The sequence below is a fragment of the Coturnix japonica genome, chromosome Z (assembly GCF_001577835.2).
Source record: "Coturnix japonica isolate 7356 chromosome Z, Coturnix japonica 2.1, whole genome shotgun sequence".
Lineage (NCBI taxonomy): Eukaryota > Metazoa > Chordata > Aves > Galliformes > Phasianidae > Coturnix > Coturnix japonica.
The window spans coordinates 26332793-26360292 of NC_029547.1; the positions used below are offsets into that span (position 1 = coordinate 26332793).

The 27500-nt window shown below is 36.1% G+C and overlaps 1 protein-coding gene across 42 annotated transcripts in view; it reads right to left on the reverse strand.

The window, feature by feature from the left end:
• Positions 1-27500, reverse strand: part of PTPRD (protein tyrosine phosphatase receptor type D) — a 1051440-nt gene that overhangs the window by 414062 nt on the left and 609878 nt on the right. For all 42 annotated transcript variants that reach the window (XM_032441550.1, XM_015848960.2, XM_015848962.2 and 39 more), the window contains exon 9: positions 1730-1773. The gene's annotated coding sequence lies outside the window, so the exon portion shown is untranslated. The remainder of the gene's footprint in view (positions 1-1729; positions 1774-27500) is intronic.

Below are 27500 nucleotides of genomic sequence, written 5' to 3' on the forward strand. Positions count from 1 at the left end.
GTATAACTAATAGAATGCTTTCTTACATGAATCAGTGAGTTGCTTTCCAGTCTTACTTTGCTTATTTATTTGTACAGTGTTTATTTATTCACTGTGCAAAGGCTAGTATGAGGCACTGCACAAAAGAGTCACTAGAAATGTATTTTACTGTCAATATTGTTAATAAACCAGCTCATTCCGTACATTTCCTGCATAATTTATAGCACACCTTTAGAGTTACACTCTAGGAATAAGACTTTCCTTTTTCCAAGACAAAAAAATCTCAGCTATGATCTCAGTCTTCCCCCTCAGGACTTGCATACAAGATTTTATTAGAAACTCTACTAATCCTAACACTATGCTCTACTTTTCAACTAGAAGAACCTTTCTGAATTTCAACAGGGATACACTTTCCACGGCATATCACAGGATCACAGAATCGTAGGGGTTGGAAGGGAACTCCAGAGATCATCAAGTCCAACCCCCCACCAAGGCAGGTTCCCTGCACTGGGTCACACATGTAGGTGTCCAGGTGGGTCTTGAATTTCTCCAGAGAAGGAGACTCCACAACCCCCTGGGCAGCCTGTTCCAGTGCTCCGTCACCCTGACTGTAAAGAAGTTCTTGAGCACATTCATGCAGAACTTCCTACGCACCAGTTTCTGGCTGTTTCTCCTTGTCCTGCTGGCTCATGGCCAACCTGTTGCCCACCAGGACACCCAGGTCCCTCTCTGCAGAGCCCCAGCCTGTATTGATGCATGTAATTATTCCTCCCTAGGTGCAAGACTCTACACTTGCTTTTGTTAAAACTCATCTAGTTTCTTACTGCCCAGTTTGCCAGCCTGTCCAGGTCTTGCTGAATGGCAGCACAGCCTTCAGGTGTGTCAGCCTATCCTCCCAACTTCTTATCATCAACAAACTTGCTGAGGGCGGCCACTATCCCCTCATCAAGGTCATTGATGAAGATGTTGAACAAGACTGGACCCAGCACCAACCCCTGGGGAACACCGCTAGTTACAGGTCTCCAACCGGACTCTGCACCACCAATGCCAACCACTGTGCTCTGCCAGTCAGCCAGTTCTTAACCCACCTAACTGTATACTCGTCTATCCCACACTTCCTTATTTTTTTTTTTATGAGGATGTCCTGGGAGACAGTACAAAATGCCTTGCTGAAATCAAGGTAGGCTACAACCACCACTCTCCCCCTATCCACCCAGTCAGTGACAACATCATAGAAGGCCACCCGATCGGTTGAGCATGACCTCCCCTTGGTGAACCCATGCTGAGTACTCCTGATAACCTGCTTTACTCCCAGTTCTCTGGAGATGGCATCCAGCACAAGCTGTTCCATCACCTTTCCAGGGACAGAGGTGAGGCTGACTGGCCTGTAATTACCTAGATCTTCCTTCTTGCTCTTTCTGAAGACTGGAGTTACATTGGCTATCCTCCAGTCTTCAGGCACCTCCCTCACAGAGGTTCAGCAGTTACCTCCACCAGCAGTCACCTCCACCTCCACACACATTCTCAGTACTTGTGGATGCACCCCATCAGGTCCCATGGATTTACGAACATTGGTGTTGCCTAAGCACTTGCAGACCACCTCTTCCTTGACTAAAGGGAATAAATGTATGAAAATATGAAATACTACCAAACAGAAGGAAGTCTGTGGTTTATGTATGAAAAAATCTGATCCAAAAGAATAGTTTCCATATAAATAAGTACTGTAACAATATACACTGTGATATCTTACTTTGAGTCTTTCTTGATTTTGCCACTGTCCAACAATTTTCTCACCTGAGGAAAAATGGAAGGACAAAATAAAATGTTGTAAAATGCGTAACAGATTTCTGTATTAAAGAATTAAAATTAAAAAAATTATCACAAGCATGATCCATTTTTCTGGTATTTTTACTCCAATTGTAGGGAAAATTCTGTATGTTAAAAAACTAATCCATATCAGCAAAGATTACAATTCAGCTTTGATCAAAACATGCTTCCTTTGTTTTCAATCTATGTAATAGTAACTCAGAGCAATACAAAAGACTGTAATTCCAGTTATGTCTTTAAATATATATATATTCAGTCTTTTCCATTATGGAGATACGGACATTGATTTTCACAGCCTGTAGTAAAATAAATACTTTCTGCACATTTGTTACTTAGAAACTACATACTTGTTCTTTGCATGTAACCAATACATACTTTTGATTTCAAATCTAAATTGAGAAAACTCAAATATGAAAATAGAGACAGAGTAGAGAATCAAATCCAGTATTCACTGAAGGCAAAGAAAAAATCTTACAGACACTCCTGAGAATTTTGGAGGCAGCCCTTAAGGAGGAATTGCACATAAAAGGTGCAGGTTCTTCCTATTAAGCAGGTATGTTGGCTTCCAAATTACAAAGCATCCATCACAATAAAGACACGGAGACAGAATTTCTTCAGTATACACTCCTGTTCTGAGGAGAATTTCAAGGTCTAAAAATCAGTACTCTTGCTAATTTAATTGAAAATATTTGCAGAAAAATTCCCATAATTTTGGTAAATAAATAAAGGGAAAGGACTTTGGAGATTTTTTTTTTTTTTTGGTTTGGTTTTTTTTGGTTTGGTTTTTTGTTTTTTGTTTTTTTAAATAACACCATTAGAGCCTGTGCTGGTTAGAAATCTTTCCTTGTGTTTATTTTCCACAGCATAGGATTTATTAATCCTCATTTTTTTTTTTTTTTACTGTGTTCTCAGTCAATCTCAAAAGAATATGAATATAGGGACATGATTTTACTGGCCACAGTTATGAGCAATTAAATTCTTTGATTAAATGACTACCTCACACACTTTACAAAAAACAAAACCAATCAAACTATATAAAACAAATGCAAACAACAAAAAACCCAAAAAAACAAAAACAACAACAAAACCTCACTAGTATATGTATTCAGTTTTCCTCAGTGAAGACCAATATTTTTTTAAATTCTAGAAATCAAAGGCATACTGTGAAAACTCAGTTGGTGAATGGTGAAAGCCTGTGCTGAGAAGTGGAAGTGACTTCCTTTTATGCATTTTCACTCTCCAGTTGTACAGCAGTTGGGAGAAGGCTGACTTATGTGTATTATGTTCTTCTGGACCTCAGGCTGGAACCCTGCCCTTAGCTAGCAAATAGCTGTGCGCAAATTCTACATACAAAGTGCTGCCTTCTCCCATATTCTGCCCATAGGGCTGGCCAAAGAATAAGAATGAAGAGAAGAGATATGGTTAAAGCCATTTTCTGCTTATTTTGTGGGACAGGAAAATGGAAAGAAGATAATCAAGAGGAGTGAATCCAAGCATCTGCTCTCTATGCAGCAGATGCCCCAGGGTCCAAGAAGAGATACATCAACAGAATGTTTTGTATTGTTTGGTTCTTTGTAGTTTCATTTTTATTGGAATCTTCTGTGCCAGGCCCAGCTCAACAAAATCCATTCACTCTTTGTTCATTTTCATCTGATCCTGGATCCACCTCTGATTCACAAATACTGAGGAGAATCAGATTTTATGTCTCCAAAATACTACTCATTTTCTTATTGTATTATAAAAGATATCTAGGAGAATAATATTATAAACTGGTATTCAGACTTCAATATTATATAATTTACCAATTTGCATACACTTCTATTTTTTGATTGTGAAATAAAATTAAAAGGTGAATGAACGATACATTTATGACATAATAATAAAATTTTTCGTCATACAAATTTGAATCAGATTCCTCAACAGATAAAAACTCAGAGAATGGCAACACACTGAGTTCATACAAAAACAAAGAGTCAAAAGTTAAGACTACATTTAAATATATATATTCTTCAGTATTATATGGAGCATATTCAGAATATGTTAATATGGCTGCTGATTTGATTGCAGCATCTGTGCTTTCACCGAATGCATCCAGATTATCTAGTGAAACATGTAATTGAAAGCATATTTTACTACTCTAGCTGTTTCTTTCATCAGTAAGTTCAAAAGAGATTAAAAAAAATTATGCAATCCCCAAATACACCTTCCAATGTCTAATCTTAAGGCCAGATTTTGGAAATCCTTAAATGAATGAGTAATTTAGCACACACATATAGTAAAAGTGAAGCTAACAAGGTAAAAATCATAAATTGCACATGCTTTAGCTCCTTCAGCAATCATTTAGTAGCCAACAAGTGACTAACCATAGTGTCACACATGGTGGGTAAAATAATGTAATTGAGCTACAGTTTAAGGCATGGATTTCCATAAACATAAAAGTAAATAATACAAGTGTATTAAAAATAGTTCTGTAGAAACCCATATTTTTTAAAAAAAGTAAATTAAATATTATTCCACTGCATAAATAAAATACTTAATGTGCAAATCGTAGGTGCAGCCATTATTGTACTAGGGAGCTAGAAAGTAATTAATATAAAAGATGAATTCTCTTAGCTCTTCAAGAAATTCTGTTCCACTTGTCAAAATAGTCTCAAAGCACTCATTCAACTCTGTTCTGAGACCTGTGCTGCAGGAGAGGTTCAGTCAGAATTTGCCCTTTGGATGTTTATTTCTTATGAAGATCTTCCAGTAAAAATGATGTAATCTACTCTTTATAGCAGCCATTGGTCTTTACGCTCTCCTATTATCTCATATTTCAATAGTTCTCTTCCACTCTCGAGTCACTGCAATTACTATTTAAAAGATATGTTATTTAGATTTGTAGCAGCTCAATTTCTTTATTCCTTCTATTCTCCTCTCATTAAAATACCCTTTTATTTCCCTTTCTTATCTCCTCTTCCTTCCAGTTTACCTCTGTGGCCCAGAAGACCAATGGTATTCTGCAGTACCAGAATCATCAAACCAGTATCATAAAGAGCGTGGCCAGCAGGGCAAGGGAGTTGATTCTCCCTCTCTAGTCAGCCCTTGTGAGGCTGCATCTGGAATACTGTGACCAATTCTGGGCTCCTCACTACAAAAAAATCTGGTTGATCTCTTGGAGAGGATCCAGTGGATAGCCACAAAGATGATCAAAACCTGGAGTATCTCCTACATGAGGAAAAACTGGGAGACCTGGGACTCTTCAGCCTGGAGAATAGGAGGCTGGGAGATCACAGAATCACAGAATGACCTGGATTGGAAGGGACATCAAGGATCATGAAGCTCCAACCCCCCTGCCTGGCAGGGCCACCAAAATTCCATGTTTACTAGATCAGGTTGCCCAGGGCCCCATCCAACCTGGCCTTGAACACCTCCAGGGATGGGGCATCCACAACATACCTCTGCAGCCTGTTCCAGGACCTCACCACTCTGCTAGTAAAGAACTTCCCCCTAACATCCAACCTAAATCTTCTCTCTTTCAACTTAAAGCCATTTCCCCTTGTCCTACTATTATCAGCCCTTTCAAAGAGTTTACTCCCCTTCTGATTATATGTACCCTTCAGGTACTGAAAGGTTGCAATGAGGTCACCCCGCAGCCTTCTTTTCTCTAGGCTGAATAAGTCCAGCTCCCTCAGCCTGTCTTCACAGGGAAGGTGCTCCAGTCCCCTGATCATCTTTGTCGCCCTCCTCTGGACCCTCTCCAACAGGTCTCTGTCTTTGTTGTACTGAGAGCTCCACACCTGGACACAGTACTCCAGATGGGGCCTCACAAGAGCAGAGTAGAGAGGGACAATCACCTCCCTATCCCTGCTGGCCACCCCTCTCTTGATGGAGCCCAGGATACTATTTGCTGTCCAAGCTGCAAGAGCACACTGCTGGCTCATGTTAAGTTACTCATCTAATAGGACCCCCAGGTCCTTCTCTGCCAAGCTACTCTCAAGGACTACTCCTCCAAGTCTGTACAGGTGCCTGGGGTTTTGTAATTTTTGCTATTGGTATTCCACATCTTAACATTATTTGGAGCATGGAAAAGAAGAACTACACATCCCAGAGGACCTCACGGTCAGAGAGGGAAATATGTCATGGAAGTGATGCTTGCTCGCTCTCTCTCACTGCCTGGCAGTGGGTGTGGGTGTGCCTCCAAGCCATGGCACCTTCAGTTTCAAAATAGGATTTGCAGCCCTCAGAAACCTTTTTCTCTTTCTCTTATTTTACTTGATTTATTAGCCTCAGTTTCAATTAGATTGTATTATATTGTGTTATCTTGCTTTCCAATATCATAGTTAGTAAACTAATTTTTCCTCCTTAGATTGTTCCTGCTGTTCTGTTTGGTTTCCTTGAGTCCGGTTTCCATCTCTCTACCCCTTCCCCTTTTTCATTCCCAATTTTTGGGAGTCAAGGGGTGCATGGGCCTACTGTCCCTCTGTCGTGGACTTAGATTGACCTAGGTAACTCCATGACATTTAGGTATCAAGCAATTGACTTTACAATATTTTTGGAGAACAAAGTTTACTTCATGCAAATTCACTGTTACATTAAGGACCAGACTATCATAAATTTAGAACATAGTTTTTTGCCCTATAAAAGTCTGTAACTTTTTAGCACCCAGTTACTTTCCTGACATGCAGAACACAGCAGAACTTTTCCACTTTATAAAAATGTATTTTTTTTTCCTTTTCCCTTTTTTCTTCCAAGAACATATCACCAGAATTTATGATTTAAAAATGTTTACAGTCATCTAAATGATTTATATTCTTCATCCTCTTACTGAATTATCTTGTCTGACATATTTTCAGTTTGCTGATTTTCCCCAAATCTAGCTATAATCAAGAAAAATCTCAGAACAGATTTTAACTATCCTTTCTTAATTTGGTAGATCATCTGTATCCGCAATTACATACATAAACAAACCTGGGTATACTGATTTAATATTCTGTCTTGACAATACCATATTTGTGATGTATGCATTTCATTATTTCATTATTTATTTATTTATTTATTTTAAACTTCTATTTGGAATCTCAGGAACTGCTTTTAAAATCTGAATTAAAAAAAAATTATATATACATCTATTGCAGCAGAGACTTCATAAGACTGGTTAGAAAACTTACTGAATGCAGTGGAATGATCTCCCTTAGTGTCTATAAAAGGCTTGAATTGGGACTTTAATCAGACTGGAAATGAATTAAAAAGCAATTTGCTATTTCACAAACATGCCAGCTATCTGTTCAAATAAGTTTTCTTACTGTTTCATTTTTAAAACCTGTAACCACCATACCTATTTTTCCCCAAAGTGACAAACTGATCACTCCTCTAATGTTATTTCTTTCTTCACAGATAAATCAGTCAGACTGAATTTATAGTGCAACATCTCTATTATTTCTAAGTGGTTCTAGAATATCTCTGCTTTTTTGAAGTATTTCTAGCATTATGACACTTTTGATAAACTACTGTTTTATGGAACGTAACTTGTAAGATGAGGGCTTGCAGGGCACTCTTTGCCTGATGCGCATTAAATAATGAATATTCAAAATTAATAGTTTTAGTATTCTGAAGGTAAACAACACGTGAGATGATTACAAAAAGAACAGAAGAAACAGCAGTTTATATAGTAATAAGGTATCGTTAAACTCTGATTTCTTTTTATTTATGAGAAATTCTTGAGGTCAGATTTCACATTTTCTGCTGCTTATCTAAGGATTATCTGTGTCCGAGAATATATTTGCATCAGTGTATACTTGTGTGGGTATTTGTGTAAGGTATACTTGTTACTCCATCTGAAAAACATGAATTTGCATGATAAGTTGAGCACAGAACATATTCAGACATATAAATATTACATATATAAAGAAATAAAAGCAGATATACAACACTGGAAAAAGAAAAAAAAAAAAGACAACTCTAGTTTGATAAACTAGTAGAATTTTTAGAATTTGTAGAGTGTCTGAAGTATAATAATGTTACTAATGTCATTTATTTCACCACATATTGTCATATATTCTTCTTTATTAAAACAAATATGCTGCTTTTAATTAAGGGAGAATTTGAGCACTTTTTTCTTTTTTGCCGTAGTTTATTGCTGCCATGTGGATATTTTATGATCAGAACGGCCTTGTTTTTAACAAGCTGAAATTGAGTCTATTTAAGTGGAAATGATTGTGGGAAATGGAGGTATTTCAAAGCATGCCCATGACAACAATAAGCAATGTTCTCTGTGTCTGGCTGATGGCAGAGAAAGGATAGCAATGACTGCAGCTGTAGAAAAATACTGTATACCTTTTTAGTGTGTATAAAAGAAGGTCATTTGCAGATGGCATGTAAAAACAGATTAGTGCTGCATGGTAAGGATTACTGCGTATCTGTGTACTGAAAAATAGTTCAAAGTCATAGAATCATAGTGATAGACTGGCTTAGATTGGAAGTGTCCTCAAAGATCACCTAGTTCCAACTCCCCTGACATGGGCAGAGTTGGCATCCACTAGATAAGGTTGCTCAGGGCCCCACCCAGTTTGGCATTGAACATCTCAATGAGCAGGGCAACCACGGCTTCTCTGAGCAACCCATTCTTGTGCCTTACTGTGTGAGTGAGAAATTTCTTCTTAGTATTTGTATTTCCTCTCACTTAGTGTAAAGATTGGATTACAAATGCCCTAAGAAAAAGTAATGTGTTAATGTGTTTCCATGAGTCAGATTTCTTCTTTCTTTCAAGTTACTTAGATGTGACAAAGTATTTTACTTCCTCACATATGCAGACATTCTAATATTTGCATACAAATATTTTGGAAAAAAAAAAAAAAAAAGTAATAATGAAGAAGACACAGACTGCAAAAGAAGAATTCAGAACTGAGAACTTAAAAGCCTACAGTTTACATCTGAGCCTTAAGTGTGTGGTTTGTTTTTTTTTTTGTTTTTGTTTTTTTATTACAGTGGAATAAGAAAAATGAAATAACCTGAAGACAAAAACAGTACTATCATATGTTTTCACACACTCCTTTTCTTGCTTGAATTCCAGGGTGTATACAAATGTATTTTAATTAAGTCTACTCTCCCTTAGAAAAAGCAGAATGGTAGTATATTTCTTTAAATACTTCAAATACAGTGTCCATAATGTTTTTGGACAGAAACAGAGAACATGAATGATTTCTAAATAGTCAGATTCTTGTAGAAAGTGAAAAGCATATTGAACATTGATACACTCAAAAATCGCTGTAAGGTCAGTAACCATTACAAGTTAAGTATAAGTCACATATGGAGATATTGCTAAAATCTAAACTTGATCAAAAAGAATACTCACCATATAAGACTAACTTGCATACTATTTTCTTTGACACTTTCGTGTCAATGGTTAAGTAGATGGGATACATATGAAAGTCAATAAAATAGCAGCAGTTTTCCTATTGCCTTTAGAGACATGGGACTTTATCCTCTTAGTTTTCAGCAGATTAATATTTAGGGTTTTGTTATCAATTCTAATAAAATTTTGCATGTGAAGAATGAAAACAGCTTGGTGGATGAAAGCACTGATTTTAGTAAATATAAAATACTATGAAAAACTTTGAAAGCATGGCTGCTTAAATGTGTAAATAAGCAGGAGGATAATGCTAACTTACAGCACAACCATATGAATTTTCATAACTCTCATGCCATAATATACTGAATAGATCTAGAGCAATACTATGCCATATTGAATTCTGTCATAGGAATAACTGAAACACTGAATTTATTTAAAGTTAACACCGGACTCCTCTTAGTTGTTCCCAAGGGGATTTTTAAACTGGAAATAAAATTTTGCTTGTATTCAGAGTTGCTAAGGAATGAAATAAGACTGCTGCTAAGGCAAAATAGTACCTGAAAATTTCTTACATATATTGTCCAAAGGTTTTTATAGTTTGATCTTCTATTTTGGCACAGTGTGACTAGACACTGAAAATGACATCAGTGTTGTGAATACACACATACTGTTGCTAGGGAATTTCACTGTTGCCAGGTAAAAATGACCTGTATTAACCTGCCACGAATATCTAAATATGTTGATAGAAGTGTGGTGTTATGAGATAGGAGAAACACGTCTTGGAAAATTGGATGATCTATTATTTCTTATCCAGCACATAATGGTGAAGTGACTTTTCTTACTCTTTGTGCACATAAGCTTTAACTCTAAAAGTATCAATAAAGAACCTGACTTAACAGCAGCAGCACTATTAAATAAACATTATGTACTAGAGAACATAAATCTTAATCAAACATTCAGCAGAACCTATGAAACCATTACTGAGGGATATAGCTGAAGTCAGCTGATAGACCTGTATATAGATCAGACTAGCAGAGATAGAAGATCTTTGCTACTTTATCTTCAAAACAGATAGTTTCAGACTTCTTTCTTCTTTAATAGTTAGGAAACATGAGCGCTATTATCTCAAAAGAAACTAAGAATATGCTTCAAGCAATATAGTGAAATAGACATTCTAAATGCAAATGAACAAGTTCTTTAATTTCTGTGTGTCATGTATGTAACAGAAATTCTTTCAAAGGTGCTACTCAAATTACAGTCTAATGCCTTTCTGGCAATTTGCATAATATTGCCAATAATACCTCATAGTTTTATCTTACTTTTAAAATTTTGTCAGTCTTAGTCATTACAGGGAGGCAACCTTTGCTTATAAACCAAATAGAAAAAGTAAAGCAACAGCAATCATTGCATATAAAACATCTACATGAGAGGGCTTTAAGAAAAATTGCAGTATTCTGAATTGATTGATTAGTACAATACATTACTAGAAAATAATTCTTTATTTTGTCAGTATTGAGTAAAAAGTGCCGACCTATGCAAGAGAAAAACTGTCTGCATTGAAATGAAAATAAAAAATTTAAAGAAAAAGAGTTTTAAAAAGAAAACGGGATGAGCAGTCTATTGTGTTTACCTGCAAAATATTTCCCTTCCTTCATACCCTTAATTGAAGCAATTCTACCATTTCTTACTCTTTCCAGTGCAGCTTTGTTTTTTCTTTTGCTAGGCTTTAAGAAAGTCTTCTAGAGAATCACTTAAGAGTAGGATCTTTTCAGACATCTGTCTGCTGTTCTATCCAAATTCAGAAGGAACTACTGAAGTTACAAAAGCTAAGAAAAAACATGGCTGCCCTTGTGTTGTAGAAGCTTATGTCTGTGTGCTTAGTTTTGATTGACACATTATTTCTTCTCTGCACCCCAATCTATTTTCTGCCTCACTAAGCTTACAAAACTCTGTATAAATCCTCCCTCTCAGCTTGTTCTGTAATCCTATGAACACCGCTGTCTTCCTGTTCATTCCTTCAGCCAGTAACTGCCAGCTGTTGGGACCTGGAAACATTTTGTGTGACAGAAGAAAAACAAAAATGTTCAGAAAGCTGGGAATAACAATCAATCAAACAAACAAACAAACAAAAACAACCTCCACACACACAAAAAAAAGAGAAACCACACACATATACAAACCTTCATGACTATGACAAAATATTTGAGTAAGAGATTTTGATGCAAGTAAATGAAATTATTGTGGTTTATATCAAAGCACAAAATAATTCTGGCTAGATAAGTTTTTGGAAAGATAATACTCTGACAGTACTCAGACTGTAAACTAATCCATTTTTGATTGTTCTGCTATGTGTGAAACAGAGGTCATGCTGAGAAATGGAAAAAAAAAAAAAAAAAAAAAGGAATGAACACAAATCAATTACCTTAATATATTCTGCCATATTGCATCCACCAAAAATGTCCTCATTTTTAATGGGAAACAAAATGATCCATGCATACTCCTTTCATATTTTTTACAGATTATAAAATATTTGCATTTTCAAAACCCAGAATAGAATTATTTAAAAGGTTTGAGCAGAAACCCATTAGTAAGTGAATATATAATTAACTGTAACAGTATGTATGGATTACAATAGCTCCCAAGAAGCAGAGATCAGAGGAGGAAGCTGTTTTATTTTTATGGAGTGGCACTGGGAAGGATGGATCTGCATGGATCAGCAGTCCATTCTAACTTCAAGTTACATTAACACCTGTGTTATGAATGAGAATGACATTATATACCTAACAGGAAATTCTCCTTTCACTTTTCCAGTAAGAGACATTTGGCAGATCTCACTGACTCACACAGCGACAACAGTATCGCCTCTCATAAGCCTTGATGTCTGCAGACATGAAGGTTGAATTCAGCTATTTCATAGATTAAGTAAGTATCAGAATCAACATGTTAGAATCCATCACGTTATACCTGTCAGGAAAACAAATGATACTGGTAACAACACTTATATGTAAAGAAATTGTCTTTCATATTCAACACACCTTAGTAATCCAAAGTGTTAACTCTGAAGTGAGTGGAGTGGCCTGCTCTCTGCTGTCAAATCCCTGCAGCCTGGTGCCTTGGGTGAAGAACAGGTATTGCCTTTTTTCAGTCAGAGGGAGTGAAAGCTGACTACTGCCTTGTCAATGTTTCTACTTTACCTGTAGCAATTTATCAGTACCAGAGACACATGACAGATTTGCCATTGAGCTTAAAAAGCAGCCCTACGCTTGAGAAAACAGTTCCATTTCTTTCCCACTGTTCTTTTTCAGAAACAGCTCATGCCTGAGCAAAGATGAGAAGTGGTGTATGCAGCTAGTAAGCCTGGATAATTCACATGGACTTCTTCACTTCTAGATTTCTGGGAGGTTGTATTTTCTTCTTTTGAAGCCTTATGCAGACACATACATTCAAACATAAATGTTGTTTTATAGTGTCACATGCCCAAAGCTCCAGGTAATATCTTGGAATTCACATAATCTCTAAAGTATAGAGACCTGTTATTGCTGTGTTATTTTCCAATACATGATGTTGAACAGTATCCGTCTGCCTACCTCTCTTATTCCAGAAATAATGTTACACTGAACAAAAACAAAAACAAAGACAAAACAAACAAACAAACAAACAAAAGGTAGGGAAAATGAGTCCTTTTGTATTGTCTTGTAGAGATTGCTTGGCGAGCAAGGAATAAAGGAGAAGTGCTAGTTCAAACTGAATATTGCAGTAGTATACTATCAGGTATTAATGAAACAAATATAACTTTGCTGCTGTATTCCTTCATCAGTGTGTCATTTGTTGGATATTATGTTTCTGATACATTGTTATGGCTTAACCAATCAGGCAGAACAGCTCTAGGCAGCCATTCACTCACTTGCCCTAGGTAGGATGAGGGAGAGAACTGGAAATTCCCAGAGCTCTCTGGGATTTACCCTGCGCTGAAGCAATTAATGGATTATCATCACTATCTCCAGGGTGTGGTGTTTTATGGTGCCATCTTTATGCTCCCTGGTCACAGTGAATGCACCCCAAGTACAACTGCGCTGTATGGCTTGGCATGGAATTGCCTGGATCTGGGCATGGCTGACACTGGGCAACAATCTCAGCTGTTGTAAAGCAGATTTGTTCCCTGTTTATGGGGCTATTACTTTACTCTGGGCAAAGTCTCGCCCGTGGCCTTTCTGAGCTGGTTGGCTTGCAGCAATGCATTCCTGTAGCTGGTTTTCATCTTCATGTTGAAATATTTTCCAGCCTGATAAAAACTATATACTACTACAGAAAATGGAAAATAGAAATGAAAATTGATGGTAAGTATATGTGTATATCCACAATGCAATTACTCATCAACTGATGCTAGAATAACTATATGACTTGCTGACCAGCATCTAGCCAAACCATGAAGAGTGGCTGGTCATTCCACTCACGACTTTAGATCTGTCTCCACAATGCTACATTATATGAAATAACCTCTTGCCTAATTCAAGACAGCAGTTCTGGCTCCACCCTGCCATACCATAATGGTGGACCAAGCAGCCAGGCAAACCTCTCAGCCCAGAGTGCTCCCATTCCTCAGCAACAACAAAACCATTGTTATGCTATTAACCCTGGCTCACCTGAAACCAAGAGAATTTCCACCTTTTATTCTATACAATTTTCTACATGCTCAGGTCATAGGATCATGGAATCAAAGAATCACCAAGATTAGAGATGACTGCCAAGATCTTGTAGTTCAACCATCTGTCAGTCACCAATATTTCCCCACTAAATCCTGTACCTTTTGTATCACCACTAAATATTTCTTGAATACTTCCAGGGATGGTGACTCAACCCCTGCCCTGGGCAGCTCATTCCAGCACCTGATGACTCTTCCAGTGAAGAATTTTTTCTGAGCAAACAACTTGAAACTTTCCTGGAACAGCTTGAGGCTAATCTCTCTAGCCCTATCGCTAGCTATGCAAGAGGAGAACCCGAAATCCATACCTCCACAACATCCTTTCAGGAGTCTCCTCTTCTCCAGACTAAATAATCTAAAGCCATTCCTCACAAGAACAGTGCTCCAGATTCCTCAGTAGCTGTATTTAACTTCATTCCTGATCACCCTGTGGGCCCAACTCTCCAGTTCAGTTCTTTAACCATTTCTCCTTACCACCCTGCTAGTAGAAGAAAGTCACGCTGACAAGCCTCCAGTCCTTTGGAGCCTCTCTGGTTACATGGAACACTGATAGATGGTGGAAGGTGGTTTAGTAATCACCTCCACAATCTCCCTCAGCACCCTCAGGTGGATCATATCTGGCTCTATGGATCTGTGATAGTCCAGGTGGAGTAGTAGGTCCCCATCTCAGACTTTCAGGCTGGGGGGTAGATAGTATCATTTTCCAAAGTGCATTACAGATATCTATGATTCTTCAAAGACAAGATTTTAAAAAAATTAATCTGCAGTGTAAACTTCCATAATTTACATGAAACTTTCAGGAAGTCTGTAATACTAGATGTAAGGCTGGAAGATTAGCTGCTTGAAATAAGCCCTGTCTTTCACAAGCATAGTGAAATGATCATGTAAAATTTTCTTTCTGTCATTAATACCCAAAAATAATAGTTGTATATTGGAGGCTAAAATCTAGCTTCAACTTTATTAGCTAGAAAATAACTAGTGCCTAATGCAGTCTGTAACTTTTTGAGTGCATTATTTGACCTTGGATAGTTATTTCAGAATGTTTATTCCTACATAGTAACTGTCTTCATACTAGTTAAATTTTCCAGAACATACTGAAATAGGTGCCTTTGATGAGTACCATGAACATTCTTCAGCAACAGCTGAATTAGTTGGAGAAGCTGATTACTTACACATGTATTGGTACTTTGAAGAGGATCCATTTACAAATACTTAAGTGAAGATTTTCTCTTGACTTTGGATCCCAGTCAATATTATAGACTGACAAAGAAAAGGGAGTATTGGCTTATTGGAAATTATAGCCTAGCTTCATTTTGTTCATTTATCCATAACTGAGTCAGTGAAATATATCAGCCAAGCAGAAAGGATTTTAAAGTACTTCTTGAGGAGTTCATTGCAAGAGCCTGAAACCTAGAAGTTATCTACTCACTTCATTGTTATCTTTAATATTTCTGCATCATATAATAACATGAAAAATTGAATTGCTATGATATTTAAACAATTGATTTGCTGCATACCCTGTTTCAATTAGTAATGACTGAAACAGAACTTCAGAAATTTGCAGGGTGAATCAAGGTTGAAATTGCTGGAGTGCCAATGCTAACATTATTCTGTTGATGAGTATGATAATGAAATTCCCACTGAATACAGCCTGAATGCATGCTTTACATAGTCTTGTCTTCATTGTATCTTGAGCCTTTAAAAGTAGAAAACAAACAAACAATAAATGGTATGACGGAAAACCAACTGCAAACTTTTCTCAAGAAAGATTTCAAAATTATCCATATTGGGGTGCCAGAATAAGAAAAAGCAAAATTAGAATAAACACAAGCTTATAGAACAGAAAAAGTGGGGCAACCTGCAGTTTTCAAATAACAGTTTTTATGTTAGAGATTTAAGAAATTTAGCAATGATAAAGAGCTACCATAAAAATACTAGAACCTTAGAATCATAGATATAGCAGGACTAGGGGAAAAGGATCCAAGTTGAAGGAGGGAAGATTTAGGTTGGATGTTAGGGGGAAGTTCTTTACTAGGAGAGTGGTTAGGCCCTGGAATGGGCTGCCCAGGGAGGTTGTGGATGCCCCGTCCTTGGAGGTGTTCAAGGCCAGGTTGGATGGGGCCCTGAGCAACCTGATCTAGTAAATGTGTATGTTTGGTGGCCCTGCTAGGCAGGGGGGTTGGAACTACATCATCCTTGATGTCCCTTCCAACCCAGGTCATTCTGTGATTCTGTGATTCTGTGATTTGTGACATAGGAATGGCTTGTATTGGAACAGATGTTAAAGATTGTCTATTTCCACCCCCTCATTGTGGACACACTTGTCATTCACTAGATCAGTCTGCCCAAGATCCCATTAAACCTGTCCTTGAATATGTTCAGCTACAGGTTCTCTGCACAACCTGATCCCGTGCCTGAGTACACTTTGACTTAAATATTTCCTCCCATCAACTAATCTAAAATTCCTCTCTTTTAGTTTAAGCCATTCTCCTTTGCCCTATTGCTATCTGTGTAAAAAGTAGGTCTCCTGTTCTTAAACTCACTTTAAAAACTTTAGGCCTCAATGTTATTATTAATTGTTATTATTAATTTCTCTCATATAGTTTTGGAGGCAACATCCTTATTCAACTGAAGTTACACAAATACTGTTACTTATAGCAAAGTATCACCTGAATTTGAAAATAATGAGAATATTTGAAATTGTCTTTCTAAACTGAGCTTTTCATTGCTTCAAGTACAAATTTTCAGAGCAGCTTTCCGCTGGTCCTCTGGTATTGCAGGTTTGTGTTGGTTGGTTGGCTTGTTTGACAAACGGTTGTAATGCAACATGTTCCAAAATCTATTGTCTTTTGCAGTTACTCCACTGCTCTTTATTTTCTCTTTATTTCCATATCACTATCTTGCTCTCCAGGTATCAGTACAATGTAATGTAGTGGGAGACACTACTGGTCTAAAACCACTTCATATTCAGTCAAGTGACAGTGAAGGAAAAAAAATAAAAACTAATAAACAAAACAACAACAACAACAATAAATGAATGCAAAACAATAATTAAGAGGTAGTTAAAAATCTAGGAAACAAATAAATCTTGTTTTAATAATTTGCATAAATTAACCTTTTACTTGCTTTAAATGACCTGAAGCCATTAACAAGTTTAGAAATTCTAACTTCATGGATATTAGATCTATTGCTAAATCTAATTAGAGGAATTCCTGGTTTACATAAGTATACATTCCTTCAGTTAGCTGTTTATAAATAATAATAATAATAATAATAATAATAATAATTAAAAAAAAAAGACATGAATCTGAGTAGGTTTTGCTTTACCAAACATTTACTGACATACATTATTATAAAATGCAAATTTCCACTCAGATTTAAGAACAGAAATGACACTTTCATTATACATAAATGGCCACTCTGCCTGTGTATTCACATTTCAATACTGCAATACTTTCTATTGCTCTACTGCTTTATTTTGTAGGCATTAATAACCATCTCTGACAGCATTCCCAGTGGCAGGTAATGTAAGTATTAATATTCCTAGTGTTCATGGAGGAAAGGGTCTTTCATCAAAAAATGACTGATAATGTAGCATTTGGTGAGAGGTGAAAGTGGAATTGATTATCTTATGGCAGCAATCATTTTAAATATATTTTTTATAAACATAAAAATCTACTGCAAGAATTCTCACTTTGAAATGTTGTTATTTCAAAAAAGTAAGAGTTTTCTTAGTTATCTGAAAGTATAATCCTTTATTGAAGAATGAAAGTTTATTTTTCTGATAACAAAATAAATTCATGTATGAATCTCAAGATTATTTTTGTGTACTTGCTAAAAATTAAATGTCTTCATTAGCAATTGCACTTTAGTATGAACCAAAACCTATTACAAAAAATACTACAATTGAATGAGATGCCCAGAATTCTGACATTTAGTCCTAATGTTTTCTTTTTGTAATTAATTGCCTTTTTGTAATGCAAATATACTCAGGCCCTTTTAACTGCTGTCCTTCATCTCTGTACAGTTTTGTTTGAAAATTATTTTCATTGTGCATTGAAATTCTTAAATGTAAGAGCATCTACTGCCCAGGGCAAAGTTACTCATAACAAGATGCCTCATATCTGAATTGCTAGACTCAGTCAATAGATTACTTGCTTTCAAATACAAACACATGTTTTAAACAGAAACCTCATGGACTAACTTTTGTCAGTATATATTTTTTTCACACTAAATAAGGAGGATAGAGTTTCAAGATATCTTGTTAATGGAAGTTATTCTAAAAGAAATAAATACTTTTAAAACAGATTGTTCTTTGAAGAAATAATGTAAACAAGCACAAAAAATATTTCTCTTCTCTCTCTCTCTCTCCTCTCTCTCTCTCTCTCTCTCTTTTTATAACATGAAGGAGAGATAACAAACGAATAAACAAAAAAGAGTGATTCCTCCCTTTTCTGATAATGTACAATTGCACTTTCTGACTCATCTTGACAAATCCAGGTAAACAAAACTGGCAATGAACCTCAGATAACATTGGCTATGTTCTGTCCCATGGCCTTTGAATAGAAGAGCTTTAAATACAAGAAGGAGCAAACTGAAGTCCAGTAATGAGACTGATGCTGATTAAGTATTCTAGCTCCAACAAATCATCATTTGCAGGTAAAATGATGCAGGTTATGATACCACAAATCATTTTTCTGTTCTAAGTAGATCTACAGTTGCATTTTCATGTGAGACTCCTCTTGGAGAAAAGAGCTGATGAATTCCTGGTAAAGGAAAACATTATCAAAAATTGTTAATGTTCCTTTAAACAGTTTAGAAACTCTCTCATAGTGGGCTAGATTTATCTTTTGTAAAAGCATATGTGACTAGTCGTCACATGTTATATGAAGGTAACAATGTTTAAGTTTCGAATCCATCTTTTCCAGTACTGTTTCACACTCTCCTGTTTATACAGTCAGAAACAGTAAGTAAGGTCTTCAGCTTAAAAAATAATTCTATTTTTTCTTCTAAAACAAAAATCTTATCATACATTTATCATGTTAGAAATTCCATGTTTCCCTGCTCTACAAATTTGGGAATGATGATGGACATCAGTGGGATAGTGTTTGTTAGGATTTTTTCCACTAAATAAATCACTAGTGGGGTTTTCAGAATTGAGATTTTATAGCAAAGCCTACTTGGAATCTGGCTTGGATAAACACATTCCTTTCTTAACCTTAGTAATCAGAGAATTAATTCAAACTTACACAATGGGATGAATTACAGTAGAATTTTATGCATTATACTTTAATTCATAGTAAGACTCAATATCTACGCAGTGTAGTGGTAATACTGATGGTACTGTTAAATCACCTGAAGCAGCTAAGATCACACACATTTATTTATCCATATAAAATGCTCTATTCATTGTAATGTTAGTAACAATTTCATTTATTTATGTGCTTAAAGATATGCTTCATATAATACATAAAAATACAACTCATATAATTAGCCAGCTGGAAGTGATTCAGACTTCTCTATCATTCCAATATATGGCTGATATGTCCAATAATGAGAGAATGCTGAAAGTTAGAGTTATTCCATTTCGTCAGTGAGATAAACTATAAAACCTGTGAAAACATGAAAAGATTGTCATCTTTCCTTTCATTGCTCTGCTAGACAAGAAAGAAAAACAAACTCAAAGAGTGTGACTATGTACTGAAGACTGCACCACTTTGTCTTGTGACAGTGGATGAAGGTGAAAGACAAACTGAGCTCCCGCATGCTTACAATGATTTCTTCCTCCAGAAAGCTGCCCTTAGAATGTAACTTGCACAAGTGCCTACTTGTTCCATAAACTAAAATGTTAGCAATTTTCATTGCTATTTATTTCATATAACTGAAAACCTAAAGCTTTGTAGTCTGCACTATGAGATTATTACTGTATGTTGCATGGAACAGCAGACTCTCCTGTTCCAGGTAATTTCTATTGCACAGATCAAACATGCTGCAAGTCCTTTCTGCAGCTGATCCTTTCTATGCTGCAAATAGATATACTTACCTAGGTCTTAATCAAAACATAATTTGTTATCTAATTTGACATTTTATTTTTCACCATTAATCAGTAGCTCTTCCATGTATTGTGGATGGATATGTAAACAGTAGCTGAGATCCATTTAACTGGTTCCATCCTTTCCAACTGTGGCCTGATCTTACCTTAAATAATCTAAGAAAAATAAATTTTTGAATCAAAATATCAAGTCAAAATATTTTTAATAGATTGTAAAGTGTCAGGAAACATTTCTGTACTTAACTTCTTTGTAAAGAACCCATAGACTACTCACTTCCAAAGTAGAATATATTCAGGGTGTAGTGAAAATGATAAATCATGGCTTGAAATAATGTCTGGTAAGAAGACAGGGCAACCCAAGAGAGCTCAGGTGTATGCAATGCACCTGGGTGGATGGAAGGGGTGGAGCCAGGAACCATCCCTTCCCAGACTTCATTTAAGGGTTGACTACAAGGGCAAGGGAACCTCTCTGGAGATCCCTGCATGTCTGAGGAATTTTGAAGGCAAGCAGCTTTTTTCCCTTATTTCTGTTCTCACAGCTGTCTCATTAGAGTGTTTTCTCACTTGCTGTTTCTTGGGGTCTTGCTTCTCTGCTGTCGTTGCTGCGGTTCCCATCATGTTACACAGGTAATACATAGATGTACTGAAGGTTAGACATATGTTAAACAAATAAGCATACTAAAATGTTTAAGAGTTACTTACAGGTAAAATTCACTTATAAAATATGGAGTAATGTCATTCAACATAGAAGTAGCCAATTCTGAAGAACAGAAAGAGTGCTACTGTAATTGCATGGCTAAGCAGTAGGAGCAAGGTTTACTATTTTGTGTCTCACAGCTCCTGTGGGAAGAGTTAAATAAATACCAGTTATCATTCAATTGACTGGACAGGTCACTCAGATATCCAGCAAAGACCAGAGAAGCTTTGAGTCTGGCTTGAACTAATTAGATCTGGAAATGTTACTGTTTATGAGGGTGTAAAGCATTACAAAAAATAATGAACCATGTTTCAGAAAATAAAATTTTATTTAGTCCGTATGTTACAGTGAAACTGGGAATACCTACTTGGATAAGTTCATGAGAAAACTGCCAATGGTAGTTTCCTCTTCCCTAACAGGAATCACCTTCAGAATTAATTGGGTCATCTGGCCTAGTAAGCATATATCCAATTATATCATGTAACAGGGTTTACAGCAACTTGTCTAAGGCCATGAAAAAAAAACATGAAATATACAGTGTACATCATGGTGTTAGTGTGAAGCTTATTTATATACACTAACAATCTATTTAGAATGTCATTTTAAAAATTAGTTGTGAAAATGAGACTATTATACAATATTATTTCCAGGGACAAACACAATTCAGCAAACATTCAGCAAATGTTTTAAAATCTGGCAACTAGTCTACTCAGAGGGGGATCTCTCTTTAGTTGAGATTGTATCCCTAGGTGGTGAGTAAAAAGAGATGCTTGGCTTGCTATCATATCTCTAAACATATCAGATAACTATGCCCACCAGCCTACTTGGACACAGCAGTGGGTTTGACCATCTGCTCTGCAATATGACTACAATGCCACAATTCTTCATATTTGGCACTAGAATTTATAGGAAGAAGCAAGTGATACTAAGAAATAGTGGGTCCAGGCAGGTGTCTTGGAAATTTACCCTTATTAACATGTGTTATTGTAACAGTGATATGCATTCATTTCCATAGTGTTACAAAAGTGTACAATTTGTGTTGGCATGGGACAGCAGAAGGTTGTCACTTCTTGTTAGTATTGTGTTCTGTAGAAAATATCATTCACACATGGTATACTCTAGGCCAAAAGGTAACAGAAAAACTCTCCTTATCACAAAATAAATACACCTCAGTAGATGATACCACATATGGTAGGAGAGATTGTATAGAAATAATATTTTTATTTCGTTCTAAGAAAGGAGCTTCTTTATTCTTACTGTCTTCTAGGAATGGTCTAAGGAGATACAAGACAGAGCTACCACGTCTCCTCCATACACTTAATTAAATCAAGAACTCTTTACGATAGACTTGGCAATAAAGTAGAGAACAACTGTTATTTACAGAGCAGATGAAGTTACAGAAGAAAAAAATAATACATAATGGCCAAACATTGATTCTTTTTTCCTTCTTTCAAGTGTTTTCCCTGAAAGATCTTTAGTAAGTTTGGCCTTCCAGAACTCAATCTCGGTGTCTGGAGGAAGAACAAAGGAGTATTTTCAAATTAAAAAACAATGTCTAGCATGAAAAGGAAGCACACAAGTCTTCTGTAATAAAGTAGGAAATGTAATGACATGGCATGGTAACTTACTTTTGTTGCTTCTCCTATTTAATCCACTAGCCTTCATCTTGCCTTGTCTAAAAGTGCTTTGAAGTCAGTGGTCTCAGATATGTCATGCGGCCTACTTTGGGAACTTCTTGTTTTTCCACCAGTTTCCCATAGAGAAAATATTATTCTACTTTATAGAAAAAGGTAAGACCTGAATTGTAATGATCTGGACTTAGATTTCCCAAATACAAACAAAACTTAAAACTCTAGAAACTTTCCGTGGAGAGTTTTATCTCAGGAATGTATAGTTTAGAAGCTTTCAAACTAGTCACTTTATGTAGAAACAAAACTCTAGTCATTTTAAATGTGTTTTTTGTTTGTTTGTTTGTTTTACCATTTTCTGCTATGATTAGGAACATAATTCTCATTCTTTTGAGGGATTTAAAAATAACAACAAAAAGTGCTCCTTTTGAGACAGGGAAAATGATTTATTTATTGTTTTCCTGTTAGTCCAAATACCCTTATTTTAAGACATCCAGATTTCATTATCAGAAAGTGCTGATAGTGTGCTCTTGTATCACGAATGAGTAAAAATCTTCATAAAAATTCAAAAACACATTGAATAGGATTCAGCAGATCCAAAGGCTAGGCTAGATAGAAGACCAGGAAAAAAAAAAATGTTCAACAGGTAATTGTTTCAAATCCAAATGATTTTGTGACTACCTCCTATAGTTGGAAATATGGAAATTCAGTTAGCAAATTTGGGCTTCTGTAGTTGTACAAAACGTGTGGAAACTGAGACATTTAAAGTAAATAGACTGAAAAGTACATAGAGTGAAATCAAGGTATCCTACTAGCCCACTCCAAACATTTGTCTCTAGCCTCTAACACTGATATGAGCAAAATTGTATATAACATTTAGAAGCACAGTTTCAGCAAACTGTTTCTTTAATCTCCCTGCTATCAGCCCATTTTCCATCCATTTTATTTATGTTGGAAGTTTCCTGTGTGCATTTAAAGATCTAAATATATATATTTATATATTATTATTATTATTATAACTAAACCAAACATTTATTAATTGAATAAAAACTTTCTTTTAAATAAAGAATATTTTCATTCAATTAACACGTTCATGTTCTGAAAGAGGTAATCCAGATTACATTAAAAAAAAAAAAAAAAAAAAAAAAAAAAAAAGAATACTTGCCTGTCCCCCTACTGGTGAACATATGAACATATTCTTGCTTCATTTCTTTCTTATCTAGCTTAAATACAAAATCAGTTCCCAGCCAATTATACTTTATCTATCTATCTATCTATCTATACACATATATTATCCAGGACAAGAACCATTCAGATGGGACCCATGCCAATGGTTATCAGGACCCGGATACCGACCCAAAGGCCTCACTTCATAAATCAGGCTTGGATATGTTCTGTGACTTTGGACACTAATAATGTTTATTGGGCTCTCCAGCTAATATCACTAACCTACTTGAATTTTCTTGGGCAGGTGCACTTCAGCTTTGTCATGCATGTCCCACCATTACTTGCAGCTCCCATCTCAATTTCCTTTTTTAAATTTATTCCTGAACTTCTTGCTCCTGGTTCATGACATAGACAAGACAGTAGCTGCCCAGGTACTATGATGAATCTGGGAAGAAAGATTTAAAGGGAGATAACGTTCTTGAAAGCAGAAAGATTTGTCTAGTGGTTATGAAAAAGTACATTCTGTACTATGTATGTTATCCTGCATGAAGTCCAGGAGAGGATACTGAAGAAAATAGACATCCATGACACTATATGGAAAGAAATGACAGAGAGCCAAGCAAAACAAGATAACACTGGGAGCTGCGAAAGAGAACATTATGACTGATATTTATAAATAAACAAGAAATTCAGAGTTCCACTGCACAGAAATTTAGTCCAAGCTCTGATTTTTCTGTATGAACTAAAAGTGGTTGCGATGAAAGTTCTGGGAAAACCTAACAACCTAATTTCTAGAATAATGTTCAATTTTCCTTCTTAGGAAAACACAACTAGAAAATGTTGTATACAGTTAGAAAATGGATGAGGATCTAAAATATATTGTATTCTGATTTTATGCCTCTGTCTATATTTTTAAAATAATACCTTTTCTTTCTTTTCTTTTTTTCTTTTTTTTTTTCCTTTTAATTACTTTATGATATTCTAGTTTTACAACTAGTGGTTCCAGTCTGAGTAATCAGTTTACAACCTTACATAAGCTATATGTATAATAGAGTGTTTTGAGGGAGAATATACATTCCATTGCTGTTCCCCAGAGAATCAGAATAATTAAACATTCTGGCTAAGTTGCCCTGACATAATGAGTGAGCGATTTGTTGTCATGCTATATCTCTAATGAAACAGAGAGCAGTGAGCTGCCTTAGAGACTGAAATGCTGCCTTGACCTTTCAGAGGAATATGATCTGTGGTCAATTGTCAGCATGCCCATATGCCATATTTTGTCAAGAAATAGGATGCAGTCCTAAACTTATTTGTTCTGTTTCTTTTGCTTACAGATTATGAGGGCAAATATTAAAACTGCTCACTGAGGAACAGATATCTGATGCTTCTTCACAGATTTCCCATTTTGGAATGGTGAATTCCTTCCTAGAACTGGTCTTCTATATTTGTGTAATTTATTTATTTTTCTCATTGTCATCACTATTCCTTATGAGTCCTCTGAAATTGAGATAGCTACTCAGTGGAACAAAATGTTCATTTTTCCAAATGAATCTGTACTTAAAAACACTACTGTATGCTTATCATCTGAAGAATATGTAGTATCCTCTATTTCACTTTCATATAATTAAAGAACCTGTAGAGTTGGAAGGGACAAATAAATATCATCTAGTCCATTTCTCCTAAAATTAATAGGGACAACTACAGCTAGATCAGAACTCATATTACCCTTTTCATATCATGACAGACATTGTTGAAGAGTCTGTCCCATTCTTCCTTATAGCCTTCTGAAGACACTGAAATGCTGCTGTCAGGTCTCCTCAGAGCTTTCACTTCTTCAGGCTATTCAGAAGGATAATCAGTCCCCAACTCTCTCAGCCTGTCCACATATGGGAGGTCTTCCATTCCTTGGATCATCAGTGTTCCTCCTCTGGAAGTGTTCCAAGACATCCATGCCTTCTTCTGTACTGAGGACTCCACATTAAGATGTATTAATTCAGGTGAATTATCACCAGCCCGGAGCAGATAGGCAGGATTACCTCCTTTGAGACCATGTTTCTTTTTAAGCAACCTAGGATATCAGTGACTTTTTGGCTGCAAGGTCACATTGCTGGATCATGTCCAGCTACCATCCACCAGTACCCTTTTTGGTAGGGTTGTACTCTATCCATTCATTCATTTTCCAGCTTGTATTGATTGTGGGGGGCTGCTGTGACCCTGTTGCAAGACCTTCCATTTAGATCAGTTAAACCTCATGAGATTCACCTGGGCCTTATCCTGAATCAAGACTAGATCTCTCTGCATGGCTTCCCATCCTTCATGCATGTTGACACCATGTTTTGTGTCATCTGCAAACTTGCTAAGGGTGCACTTGATCCCACAATCAATGTCATTCATGAATATTCTCAAGAATATTATTCCCAATGCTGAGAGACACCTTTCATTAGTGATCTCCATTTGGACACTGAATGGTTGACCAGCACCCTCTGGATATGATTTCACAACCAGTTCCTCATTGGAGGAATTAAATCTGTATCCTTTCAGTCTGGAGAGGAAGATGTTGTGGAGGACTGCACCAAAAGCCTTAATGAAGTCCAGATAGCTCACATCAGTGACTCTTCCTTTTTCCACTGATGCAGTTGAGCCACCACAGAAGGCCACTGAGTTGGTTAGGCAGGACTTGCCTGTGGTGAAGACATGCTGGTTATCTTGAATCACCTCCCTGTCTTCAGTATGCCTTAATGTATATACCAGGAGGAAGTCCTATATAATTCTATGATCTTCATGGGAAGATAGGTGAGGCTGGCAGCTCAGTAATTCCATCCCGTCAGAATCTATTCTGAACTTCTGAATTCTGTGTTCACTACAGAACAGAATCACATTCTGTAAACTTATCTGTTTTCAAGAGGTAAATAGACAAGCTAAACGTCTTTCTCCTCTTGCAGTCATGCCTTCAGTTAGATGTTATCTTTCATTAAAAAACACTGTTTTCTTTTTCATCTTTTCAGATATTCCTGTGGCTAGAATGAGAGTCTGCAACTGTACTAAATGCAATGCAAGGGAGAGTCAGAACCCAGGACCTAAGCTACAGAAGACAGCCATGATTAAGTGAAAAAAAGCATTGCATTATTAGAACTAAAAATTCTGACACAAACCTGTTGGAATTAGCATGGAAAGTATTTTATTTTATTTTTCTCGTGTTCACAGGAATGTATTTTGTTTCACTGTCGAGTAAGAATGGAAAGTCAGTTGAAGTGCTACTGCTATGAAACATATACTCAGGGAGCATTAATTTCCTTATGCTTTTCTAATGAAAATAAATAAGTAACATATTAACGTTTCCTTACTGTAAAAGCTTCCTCTTCCTATTTTCATACTATGTTCCTCCGCTTAGAATCCTATCTGAGGCAAACTTCTTTGTAACAAAGCAAAAACATGCTCCTTTCATGATCTTTCAGTTTGCATTTTATCTCTCAGTTACAGTTATGGTCTTTTATGGTTCTCACAACATCATAAAAAAGTATCAAAAGGCAAAATCTGGATTTCCCATGACACAAGACATTTTTCAAAATGATCAGGAAGAGAGGATTAAATATGTAGAGAAAACATAAAAAGCATTTACTGGATTATTGGTTTAACTTTTCAAGCCAGCTTAGGAATGTGAAATTTATGCTTTTCAGAACTAGTGTATCCATATTAATTTTGCTCAGTACCATTGTGTTAAATATATCTTATCATATTTTTGTTAAGAAATAAATTATATGTAAGTGGTCGATATTACTAGAAAATTTTAGTCCTAATTCTTTTCTCCTTTCATACAATAAACCAGTTGTGTGGTGTTGGTTTTTGTTTGTTTGTTTGTTGTTCTTTGTGGTTTTTTTAGTTGTTTGTTTGTTTGTTTTGGCATAAATTACTGTGAAGACATAAGGACTGATGGTTTAGTCCCATGCTGAGACAAGAAATTCCCAGCATGATTTTGTTGAATTTCTATTGTAAAGCTATTACTACAGTGTTTTGAGAATTTTCTTTGACTTACTCTGTGAAAAGAGATGGATAAATCTTGAATAAGAAGTGCTCTATTGTGAACTATATCAATAGGAGATTCTTCCTAGGTTCATATA